The sequence below is a fragment of the Salvia miltiorrhiza genome, chromosome 3 (genome assembly GCF_028751815.1).
Source record: "Salvia miltiorrhiza cultivar Shanhuang (shh) chromosome 3, IMPLAD_Smil_shh, whole genome shotgun sequence".
In the NCBI taxonomy this organism is placed as follows: Eukaryota; Viridiplantae; Streptophyta; class Magnoliopsida; order Lamiales; family Lamiaceae; genus Salvia; species Salvia miltiorrhiza.
This window is the reverse complement of record NC_080389.1, coordinates 46,102,268-46,115,096: the sequence shown is the minus strand read 5'-3', so window position 1 is coordinate 46,115,096 and position 12,829 is coordinate 46,102,268. Positions and strand designations below refer to the sequence as shown.

The 12,829-nt window shown below is 38.3% G+C and overlaps 1 long non-coding RNA gene across 1 annotated transcript; it reads left to right on the top strand.

The window, feature by feature from the left end:
- The first annotated feature begins 6,240 nt into the window (after positions 1-6,240).
- LOC131016148 (uncharacterized) lies at positions 6,241-7,203 on the top strand. Its single transcript, XR_009098871.1, has 2 exons — positions 6,241-6,461; positions 6,967-7,203. It is a non-coding gene; the product is annotated as an uncharacterized LOC131016148 (long non-coding RNA).
- Positions 7,204-12,829: the final 5,626 nt, after the last annotated feature.

The window sequence follows — 12,829 nt, the reverse complement described above, 5'->3', positions numbered from 1 at the left end:
AACCAGGGAAACCTGGCAGGTATGGGCATGCTACTCAATACTCCTGTTGTACTTCTATTTGATACGGGCGCATCGCATACTTTCATTTCAAGTACATGTGTCGACACCTTAAAACTTAAAATGGAAAAAGCTGATCAGGAGTTGAGTATATCATCACCTATAGGAGGGATGACGACAGTAGATCATGTGTGCTTGAACCTAGAACTGAACATAGGGTCACTCAAGATTGTAGTGAACAGCTCGTATGTTATACCGATGGGAGATGTGGACATAATCCTAGGAATGGACTGGCTAGCCGAGAACTATGCCACCATCCTTTGTAACGAAAGACGGATATCATTCCGATCCCCAGGAAGGGAGCCGTCACATTTCCACGGAATTAGTATGGGAAGAAGAAAGATGATCATCTCCGCCCTCCAAGCAACGAAAATGATGAATAAGGGATACCCAGCTTACCTCGTATACTTGCACGGAGAACTGGGAACTGAAAGGAGCATAGAAGATGTAGCAATTGTACGGGACTTTTCAGATGTATTTCCAGAGATTCTGCCAGGGCCACCACCGGACAGACCAATTGAGTTTACCATTGATTTGGAGCCCGGGGCAGCTCCCATTTCGAAGGCACCATACCGAATGGCTCCTAAAGAGTTGGAAGAACTCAAGATACAACTGCAAGAACTTTTGGATCTTGGATTCATTAGGCCAAGTGTATCACCTTGGGGTGCACCCGTACTTTTCGTGAAGAAAAAGGATGGCACATTGCGAATGTGCATAGACTATAGGGAACTGAACAAAGTGACACTGAAGAACAAATATCCTTTACCAAGGATAGATGACCTCTTCGACCAGCTCAAGGGAGCAAGCGTGTTCTCGAAGATTGATTTGCGGTCTGGTTATCACCAGCTGAAAATTCGACCAGAAGACGTACCTAAGACGGCATTTCGAACTAGGTATGGCCACTACGAATTTGTAGTTGTGCCATTCGGGCTAACTAATGCGCCAGCCGTGTTCATGGACCTCATGAATCGAGTGTTCCATCCGTACTTAGACAAATTTGTCTTAGTATTCATAGATGACATCCTGATCTACTCGAAGAACGAGAAAGACCATGAGGAACATCTGAGAATTGTCCTAGAAACGTTGAGGACGGAGCGCCTTTACGCCAAATTCAGCAAATGCGAGTTTTGGCTCAGCGAAGTCACATTTTTAGGACATATTGTGTCATCAGAAGGGATTAAGGTGGACCCTGAAAAAGTGCAAGCGGTGCGCGAATGGAAATCGCCTACTAACCCTAATGAGATAAGAAGTTTCTTAGGATTGGTAGGTTACTATCGGAGGTTTATGGAAGGATTTTCCAAAATTGCAAGGCCAATGACGCAACTACTCAGGAAGGGAATAAAATTTTCTTGGACAGAGGAGTGCGAGAAGAGCTTCCAAGAACTTAAGGAGAAGTTAACTACGGCACCAGTGTTAGCCGTCCCAACAGCTGATAAGGAATATATGATCTACACGGACGCGTCCAAAAATGGACTTGGTTGCGTGCTGATGCAAGAAGGAAGAGTGATAGCATATGCGTCACGACAGCTTAGGCCACATGAACTGAATTACCCGACTCATGATCTGGAGTTAGCTGCAGTGGTGCATGCGCTGAAGATTTGGAGGCACCACCTATATGGAGTTAGGTGTGAAATATTCACAGATCATAAAAGCCTGAAATACTTTTTCGAGCAAAAGGACCTCAACATGAGACAGAGGAGATGGCTTGAACTAGTGAAAGACTATGACTGCGGTATTAACTACCACCCAGGCAAGGCCAACGTAGTGGCTGATGCATTGAGTCGTAAGACCCAATCTAAATTGGGAGCTCTCATCACTCGAGAGACGGTGCTCATAAGGGAATTTAGCAAAATGAGCATAGAAGTGGTTAAACCACCAGGGACGATAGCAAGCGTTGTGGCAACAGTACCTAACTTGAGAAAGATGATCGTAGAAGCACAAAGAAAAGACGGGAAGATGGAAAAACTACGGGAAGCAGTAAGAAAAGGAGGCGTCAAGAATTATCAAGAAGCATCAGATAATGCTATCCTCTTTGAGAGAAGGATATGCATCCCCCAAGATGATGAACTTAAGGATAAAATCATGAGCGAAGCTCACGATACCCCTTATACTGCCCACCCGGGGAGCACTAAGATGTATCAAGATCTAAAGAAGCATTTTTGGTGGGAAGGCATGAAAAGAGACATAGCATCATTTGTAGAGAGATGCCTAGCATGCCAGCAAGTGAAGGCTTTACATCAAAGGCCATATGGAAAATTACAACCGTTGGAAATTCCAGAATGGAAGTGGGAGCACCTAGCAATGGATTTTGTGACCAGTTTGCCCAAAACAAAGAAAGGAAACACTGCCATTTGGGTAATAGTGGATCGACTCACAAAATGTGCTCATTTTATACCAATACCGATCACACATGGATCAGACAAGCTAGCTCAGTTGTATGTTCGAGAGATTGTACGCTTACACGGTGTACCAGTGTCGATCACTTCAGACCGAGACTCAAAATTTACTTCTAGATTTTGGATGAGCTTACAAAAGGAGTTAGGCACGAGGTTAAATTTCAGCACCGCCTTCCACCCGCAGACAGATGGGCAGTCTGAAAGGACAATTCAGACCCTCGAAGATATGTTGAGAACAGTGTTGTTAGATAGAGGTGGAAGTTGGGAAGCAGTGCTGCCGTTGATTGAATTTGCCTATAATAACAGTTACCAGGCGACTATCGATATGGCACCATATGAGGCATTATATGGAAGAAAATGTAGATCACCGCTTTATTGGGATGAAGTGGGTGAGAGAAAAGTTTTAGGACCAGACATGGTAAATGAGATGGTTGAGATAGTACGCCAAATCAGAGGGCGAATAAAGGAGGCGCAAGATAGACAGAAATCTTACGCTGATGCACGCCGAACCGAATTACAGTTTGAAATAGGAGACAAGGTCTTCCTAAAGGTATCTCCTACCAAGGGGATAACTAGGTTTGGTGTCAAGGGAAAACTTAGGCCCCGATTCGTAGGACCTTATGAGATTTTGGAGAGAATAGGCCCAGTAGCCTATAGGTTGGCGTTACCGCCAAGTTTTGGAAACGTTCACAATGTTTTCCACGTATCACAACTCAGAAAATACGTTTTCGATCCAAAGCACATAATCCACCAAGAAGAGATGATCCTTTGCCCAGACTTGAGTTATGAAGAGAGACCAGAGGCCATTCTAGATCAAAAAGTACAACAACTCAGGAATAAGGCAATCACATCAGTGAAAGTCTTATGGAGACACCACGGACAAGAGGAAGCCACGTGGGAGCTTGAAGACAAAATGAAGGAGAAATACCCCGAACTGTTTTAGAAGAAATATGCAAATTTCGGGACGAAATTTTTGTTAAGAGGGGTAGTATGTAGTGACCCGCTCTTTTATATATTTTTAAATCCAGTAATGAGTGTTTATTTTTGTTCATCAGTGAATGAAAACGGTTATTATCCTGATATGAATTCAGCTTATGATCCTGAATTTATATTGTTAAAGCAGTCAATGATATTATTTCAGAGTTATAACTGACTTAGCAAAGTCACGTTATTTATTTAAGCGAGATGGAATTAGATTTTATTCTTACTCAAGTTGTGGATTATTTCAGACTCGTGAGTTAATTAAATCTGCGGATTTAATTTAGATATCAGATCAATGAACGAATTAAATCTACGGATTTAATTTAGATTCATTTTATAACTTATCGATTTTAACGAGATATCACATGTCGAAATCGAGATTTATTTAAATAAATAGTACAAACAAATATGAGCACGCGATCCACTTTATAGTTACCGAATCACCGAGACAGAGAAAATACATCAATAATTTTCCTCTACATTTTTTTTCCTTTCTTTTTCTTCTCTTTTTCTTTCCATTAATTTTGTTCCCCACTTCTTGCCCACCACTATACTTTGCCAATCCTCTATTAATCATCACCCCACCATCTTGTTGTTCCACCTGCAATTATCGAAGGAAGACTTCAATTATTGCTGCCAAATCCTTAAGCCATTCCAGTTCATATAACTCAAGCAACAACCAAGCAGTTGAAAACAAGTGAGGTAATTCACTATCTCAATCAACCATTCCAGAAAACATTCATATCAAAGCATGATCATGATCAGTTATACATTTGTAATGTGATTCCACAAACAAATAGAAAGGAACCACTTTAGCTCACCATTGTCACTAATAGATGAACGAATATATCCATAGCACGCTCACTATTAGATAATTGAATTCAGATTTTCTCCTGAAGGAGTCTTTATGCATATTGATTTCTAATACGCAACGAAAACAAACGAGACTAGAGAACTTAGCTTTAGGATGAGTGGTACTGGACTGTCGGAGCTCTGCGACTCACAGCGACGGTGGCTCCGGAAGAGTCGACTGCCGGATTCTTGCTGTTAACAGCAGCGGCTGACGGTGGCGCTCCCAAGCGGCGACGTCCGGCGATAGAACTCCAAGCCGCGACCCGGCGAAACAGCAGCTGTAGTTGGAGGCGTGGTTCGAGCCTTCGACTCCGGAAATAGCAGCAACGACAGACCCCCCTGCTCGCCGGACTCGTGCGAAGCGGCGGTATACCCATCGCCCGCATCCAGCAGCAACGGCTCGGTGCAAGACGGCGGTGGCGATTCCAGGCCGGAGCAACGCTGGCTTGAGGCGACAACGTCGCCGAAGATTCCAGTAGCAGCAGTGGCGTCGGGGCTCGGGGAAATCGACGGAGGCGGCGGAAATCTCGAAGGCAGCCGACGACGCAGCAATAGGCAACTGTGAGCAGGCCTTTGTTCGCCGGAAATCGCACAGCAGCAGCGGCTGACTCGCCGGATTTCGGAGCGGCGACGGCGGCGCCTCGGCTGGAACGAGAGGAAGAAATATAGAGAGAAAGAGCTCGGCAGATCTGAAAATCCAGAGAGAGAGAGGGAACCGAGAAGTGAGGGGAGGAGGCAACGGTGAGGCGGCGCGCCGGAGGCGGCGCCGCTCTCAGCCGATTGAAGAAGGCTGAGCGAGAAGAGGAAAGAGAGAGGGAGGCGTGAGTTTGAGGGTGAAGTCTCGACTGGTTGAGGAGAAAGAGAGAGAGATCGGTCCTTGAGAGAGAAAAGGGATGGACCGAGAGTTGTTGGGAGAGAAAGAGAGTTGGGCTCTCAAATTTTATTTGATTGGGCCTTGTTTTTTTTTCAGTTGGGCCGAAAATTTTTAGATTTGGGCCTCCTATTTATTCAATTGGGCCTTGTTGTATTTATTGATATGGGCCGATTTTTAATTATGAATTGGGCCTCTGATTTTATTTATATGGGCCTTGGTTAATTTATTTCGTTGGGCCTCGTTTGATTAATTTAAGGGTTTGGGCTTGGTTTAATTTATTTATGTGGGCCTCATAATTTTAATTATTTGGACTTTCTTTTATTTAAGTTGGGCCTTCCCTAATTTAATTGTTTTGGGCTCCCCTTATAATTCATAAATTGGGCCTTTATCTATATTATTTGGGCCGAATTATTTGAGCTTGGGTTTGTTTTATTCTAAAGGAAATGAGCTTCCAATTTAATTGATTGGGCTTTCACTTAAATTCGAATTGGGCCAGTCTTTTATTTAAATGGCCATTCCCATTATTTCTATTGGGTTTGAATTATTTTAAAGATTGGGCTGATGCTTATTTTACGATGGGCTATTATTCTAATCTCATTTATATTTCAGCTGGGCTGAGTTTTATTTAATTTTAAGCTCAGAATAATTCATTCTATTCTTGGGCTAATTTTAAATTATGGACTGAAATTTTATTTAGTTGGACCTTACATGATTTATTTATTTGAGCCCAACTATTTATTATTTAATCATTTGGGCCAAGAATGATTTAATTACTAAGCCCAATGAATTATTTTTAATTGGACCTTTCATTTTAGCTATCCAGGCCCATTTCTGCTTAATTAATTATTGAGCTACCTTATGTTGAGCCTTTTAATTATTCGAACTCATAATAATATTTCAAATTCTCATTATTAAGCCCGGATAATTATGAGTTTATAAAGCGAATAAGCTGAAGTATTTAATTATTTTCTATCGACTACGAGGAGCGGGATTTATTTAATCGACGGATTAGAACACCCTGAAGAGAACGGATTAATTTTAGCTAATTATCCGGAACCATGAGACGAGACTTAGCTTTTGTTTAAATCCGATAACCTGGATTAACAATAGAAATTCCCTGATTATTATTTCAGAATAATAATTCATGCATAAGGATCATGCATAGTTAAATACACATTCTCATTTGAGGATTTTTATTCGAGCAAATATCTTATATATGTACATATATTCTCGTAATAAAGGTCAAGGGCGAGATTGACAATCTATTGAGGAGCTTCTGTACCACAAAAAGTTTCTAACAGGTGGGCATTACTTTCATATATATCAAATGAGTTTAAATGTTACGTTCAAGCAAGTTATCTCATGATTAAATTAATTGAAGTTATTTCAAATATTGTCTTGCCATAAAATATTTAAATTTCAGTATGATATCTATATGATGTGACTTTTATTATGCAATCGAATTCGGGTCCTGAGCAGTTGATAGCTATCCTGCCAGGACTAGTGTACACCAGTGACCGTGAGTCATCTAGCGGGTTGGCCGGTCAAGTGACCGTGAGAGGTGGCCACCTCTCCGGCACAAAGTTCCAGATATGATAGATTACAAGAGAACTTAGACTGCAGTCGAACTTTAAGAATCACAAATGAATTTAGTAAGCTTGGGCCTTTTAGTGAAAAACTCCCTTGCTGTACTGTTTAATTATGGCATGACAATTTACAGTTTTGAAGCATGTATTTTATACTTAGGCATACGTGCCCACTGAGTACTTTTGTACTCAAGCCCTGCATATATTTCTAAATGTGCAGGTTGAGCAGCTGCCGATGGTGATGAAGTGACGAGCGGGATTCTTTTGTCTTATTATGTATTAATGAACTCTAGGGTTACATGTCTTCATACATGTAATCAGAATCATATTCCGCTGCGTACTCAGAAGTTTTATGTTTATTTGGCTAAGTCAGAGATATCTGAACTTACTAGTTATTTGAGTCTATACGACTAAACTTCTGTTATATTATAAATATTCCTTTTGTTAAATTATGAAATGTGATTCTTCTTTGTTTAATTATTCCCTTTCTACCCCGTTTCTAATCTCCCTCCATTAGTCACGGTTTCCCCGGCTTAATTATCCTTAATTAGGACCGGTCGTGACACAAATAGCCTCAATTTTGTTCTTTGTAACGTTTTAAAATACTAGAAAGCGGTAAAGTGTTTGAACTGAATTAAAACAACTGAAAATGTAAATTGTTTCTAGAACTAGAGAGTAAAATGCCACACGTCGGCCAAAAGATCAAAAGATCTAACTACAAGCAAAAAAGTCCTTGATAGTTGGGGCTCCTCTTTCTTTTATACTTGCTTCTAGTGGCGGGCTAACCCTAGCTGCGTCGGTCTTCAAATCTCCATCAGGATCTTTTTTCCTTTTCTGGCTCCATCCTTGATTGATATGATTGAAGATCCGATTGATCCTTTCCTCCTGCTGCAGATTAGGTCAACTGTCCACCCTTCTGGATTCTTCTACCTCATTCTCTTGTCTTTCACGATCATCCTTCACATCTCCTTGCATAAGGTTCTGAATTCTGGCAATGGTTGGCTTCTGCTTTGGGTAGTGGTCAGACGGATTACTTCTTCGGGTTTGACTCATACCAGGTGGGTTGCTTCGGGTTCCCATGCCCCAAGTAACACTTGAGAGGTGCTGCGCCTCGGCTCCTTCCTAGTAAACATGACTTCTTGCAATCGGGATTGTTAAAGCCCATTCCGACTATATTTCTTCCGTTTGCTCTCTACCTGACTGTTTTCCCTTTGCAACCTGGTTTTCTCCTAGAACGACCTGAACTGACACAAACAAAGGAGAAAAATAGGGCCAAATGGCCCAAAAGTCGAAGACGCATCAGAACTGCAATCTTAATGGCTTCTCCAAGTTTCCCAAGATAACCCGCTCTAAAGCTATCATCTGATCTCCAGCCATTAACCACTAGTTCCTTCAATGCGGCAATCAGCACTTCCTCCTCCCTTAGTGACCAAGTACGTCGTGTTTTATCGAATTTATTGGACTTTACGCGGCCGACGTCATTGCTCTCCGAGTCTAAACATACAAACAAAATCCAAACATCAGCACCACTATAGTTAAGACTAGCTATGTAATGCCACAGCTACAACCGAGCCATTGTTGCAAAACAATGGTAATATGAATAAAATGGGAACTCGATAAAACAATGAAAAATTGGTAATATGAATGCAACATGTCAACCGAACAAATGGAAATCATAGTCCCAAAAAAATGAATCACCATAAGTTTTAAGATTGATAAATAACAGTTTATATTTCCACCAAATTAGTCACATGGTGAAAAGTTATTGAAACATACAAAATAAGCTGCACCAAAGTGAAAGATCATATCAATAAAACCAGAAGACCAAAACACAAATAATTTCCCTTCATCTAAAAACACACGAGTGTTGGTTGGGTGATGGGCAGAGGAAAATATGTAATACACGCCCAAACAAGACTGATTCCGATTATCACGGAACACTCGCCCAAATCGATTGAACCACAACAACCAAGGATCATAAAAAATAGATTTCAAAAATAAAATAAAATAAATGATAAGAAACCACAGAAGAGATCATTACCTTGTTGGAAGGAGTTCATCAAGAGTAAGCCGAAATGAATTACACGAATTCAACAAACACCCCCAAAATATATTCTTCAATTGTTGGGTTGAAATTTTTCGAGAGCCCTAAATTTTAAATGGTAAAAAGGAATCTACAATGGGTGCAAATGAGTCTACTGTCTTTTTTATTTGACTGAGAACTCGCGCCATAATCACCAAATTCACGCTTTTTTTTTTCTTCCCAATTTTTGTCTTATGTTTTCAAAGGATATAGACGTAATTTCCAGGTTTAAGTGGAGGGTAAGGTGGTCATTTCATAATATAAGCTACACCATAATGTATTTTAATGGCTGATATCAAACAATAAATTCCTATTAACTAGAGGTTATTTAGGAGCTATCAAACAATGATAAATTTAATTACTCAATAAATGTGTATTAGATATCTATAAGTAATTAATCTCTATATTACCATCAAACACGCCCTAAATAAATTTGTTGATGATTGTTATATTTTAAAATAGGGTTAATTTGTTTTAAATCTATCCACAAACTTTACACAATTTTTGGATTTTCTCAAAACAAATAAAAATAGTTTTAGATACACAAACCTTCATACTTTTCACAATTTTCTAAAAAAATCAACTCCGACGAAATTGAATTTGATGTGATGATGTTAAATATTCTAAAATTTAGATAGTTCAATTATTTTAAAATAAATTATAATACCAAATTAAATCCTTTAAAAATATTCCACGTCAGCAGAATTTGACAGTACGTTCATATTCAAGTTCATCTAAGTTGACTTTTGTGAGAAGTTTGGAAAAATAGGAAATTTTGTATATTTCAAACATATTTTTATTCGTTTTGGAAAAAATAAAAATTGTGCAAAATTTGTGGATGTAAACAAATTAACCCTTAAAAATATTATTTAGATATTCTTGAAAACAATCAATTCACTTTATATGGATTTTAAATATAGGCGATTATAATAAAATTATAAATAAATTTGTCAAATATTGTTCCCTTCGTCCATCAATTCGTGATTCATTTCATAATGATACAAATTTTAAGAAAAAAAGTTGAATGTATTGTGAGTGGAGTCTCAACTTATTGTAATTTAAATTGATTAGGGTAAGTGGCATTGTTTGTTTTAAAAAAACAACTCCTTCAGTGACACATAAACGTCACATCAAAATTTTAAATCTATCAACATTTATAAACTTATCTATGTAACAATAAACCTACAAAAACAATTTAATTGTGGGTCCTACCATATCTCTTACTCCCTCCGTCCCACTATAAGTGAGACTCTTTCTATTTTGGGTGTCCCACCATAAGTGAGACTCTATTCTTTTTGGGTAAAAGTTTTACCCTCTAAACACATTTTCACTTTTTCACCTACACACAAAATACACATTTATTAATTCTCGTGCCCAAAAAAGAATCTCACTTATAGTAAGACGGAGGGAGTAATATTTTTGTATATACCCCGATTTGAGAGAGCCGCAATATGAAGAATAAGCTCTCGAGAAATGAGGACCGCTTAAGAGCTTTGTTAAAGGGCTTTTGGGTGTGAATGCTCCGAGTAGTAGATTCTCATCTCTTTTCCCCCTTCTTTCTCTAACTTTCAAAATGATTTTCCTCGATTAATGCTATAATTACAAATTTGTCATTAAATTGACAGGAAAATTTTGTTAAAAAAAATTATATTTTCATATGCTATAAATAACTTTAACTCTAATCCCCTACAAAAACATTAACTTCGTGATTGCATTCGGATATTTTATAAATAAAATTCAAAATTTCCCAATTCCCAACGATTTTTTAGTAGCAATTCCATGGATTAATTACATATAAATTACTCAAATTTCCACAAATTCTCATTTTATTTTTATTATACTATTTTAACATAGTTTTGCTAACATTTTAGACTTTAACTTTATATTTATAACAATTTCAACATCTCCAATTTTTCAGTACTTGTCACAATTTCAGCATCTCCAATTTTCGTTTTCGGCCAAATTCTGCTTTTTCTTTTTTAAAAATGTCAAAATCGTTATAAATTAAATTGTTAAATTATTGTTAGCACGTTTCAAAAATGACATCCAAATGATAAAATGGATCCAAAATAATGATTTTCTAACAATCAACCCTTAGGATACTCTTAATGGTGTATTCAGAAAAGTAACTTTTACTTTGCCACATCATCTCCACATTAATTCCATATCAAAAGTTAAAGTCATGAATTTGTCTCTACAACAATATACCTAGTAAAGCAACTTCTACATTGCCACATCAAAAGTTAAAAGCTCTTATATTTCTATTTATATATTTTCGTATTTAATTAATCAAACTTTAGAAATATTATTTAATTTAATTAATAAAAAATTATAATTTAATAAAAAAAACATACACCTTTTTAACTAAAATTACATAATTATAATTAATATTAAAATATAATAATATATAATTGAACTAAAGTTACATAATTAAAATTGAAACTACATAATTAAAACTCAAACTATATATTACAAATCAAATTAAACATATTTCTACATTATTCATATCCATCATGTGCCCAAATATGTTCAACCAAATCAGCTCGAAGTTAGTGATGTGTTGAACTATCCCGTAGCTTGTTGTAATTCATAAGATATGCTTGAAATTCGTTGGTAGAGCCCATGACTATTGTTGATTAAGGAGGCTTCTACATTGCCACATCAAACCAAATGATTGCTTCATTTACCCTCATTCTCTATAATCATATTATGCAAAATAATACATGTATGCATAATATTTCTCAAGTCATCCACTTGATAATGACACGCATGATTTCTTATTATTGCCCAACGAGCTTGTAGAACTCCAAATGCTCGTTCCACGTCTTTTCTCGCGGCCTCTTGTCTCTCCTTGAATTTCTTTCTCTTGGGATCCATAGGGCATGGAAAACTCTTAACAAACGAACTCCATTCCGGATAAATGCCATCTGTCAAATAATATCCTTTAGTACACGATGTACCATTCACCGTACGATTAACTTGTGGGGCATTTACTTGTAGGACGGCATTAAATAAGGGTGATCCATGTAGAACATTTATATCATTACTAGATCCTGCTTGCCCAAAAAATGCATGCCATATTCACAAGTCCGTGGACGCGATAGCTTCAAGAATTACAATCGAGACACCATAATCTCCTCGAGTGTATTGGCCTTTCCAAGCGACGGAACAATTCCTCCATTCCCAATGCATACAATCGAGGCTCCCTGGCATTCCAGGGAATCCATGCCTTTGCTCGTGCATTTGAAGCAAGCGTTGAGTGTCGGCTCCAGTAGGGCTTCTCAAGTATTGTGTTCCAAATACCTCAATGATACATTGACAAAAATTGGCTAGGCAACTCAAAATAGTTGAGTCTCCCATTCGTATATATTCATCAAGAGAATCACCTGAAGACCCATATGCCAGTTGACAAATAGCTGTTGTGAACTTTTGATGTGGTGATAAGCCATACCTTCCAGTTGCATCTCGCCTCAATTTGAACTCATCCGAGTGATTTTCCAAAGCATGAACAATGCGAATGAATAACTCTCTTTGCATTCGAAATCGATGACAGAACGTACCAGCATCATATGTGGGATCGTCAGAGAAATAATCCTTGATAAGACGGTCATGTTCGCTTTCACGCTCTCGCTCCACGAATTTTCTTCTTCTTCTTCTTCTTGAAGAACTTTGAATTGTTTCTGCATCTTCTTCATCAGCCATAGCAACCAACTCTCGTTCAATATCATCTTCTGCCGACTCGCATATAAATTTCTTCATCATTTCTTTGCATTGATCATCATTCGACGAGTTAGACATTTCTTCTGCGCTTTAATTGTTTCCCATTTTCGATGGGGCGACCCCTTCGGTCTTGCTTCGTTGTAATACGCGACAGTCTTTTCCCAAAAATCTTTACTCTTCTTCTCATTGCCTATTTTGGAGCGACTGCTGATGGTTCCCCAAGCTTGTGCAAGACAAATCTCCTCCTCTTGTGACCATTGTGTCTTTTTTGGCCGTGTTG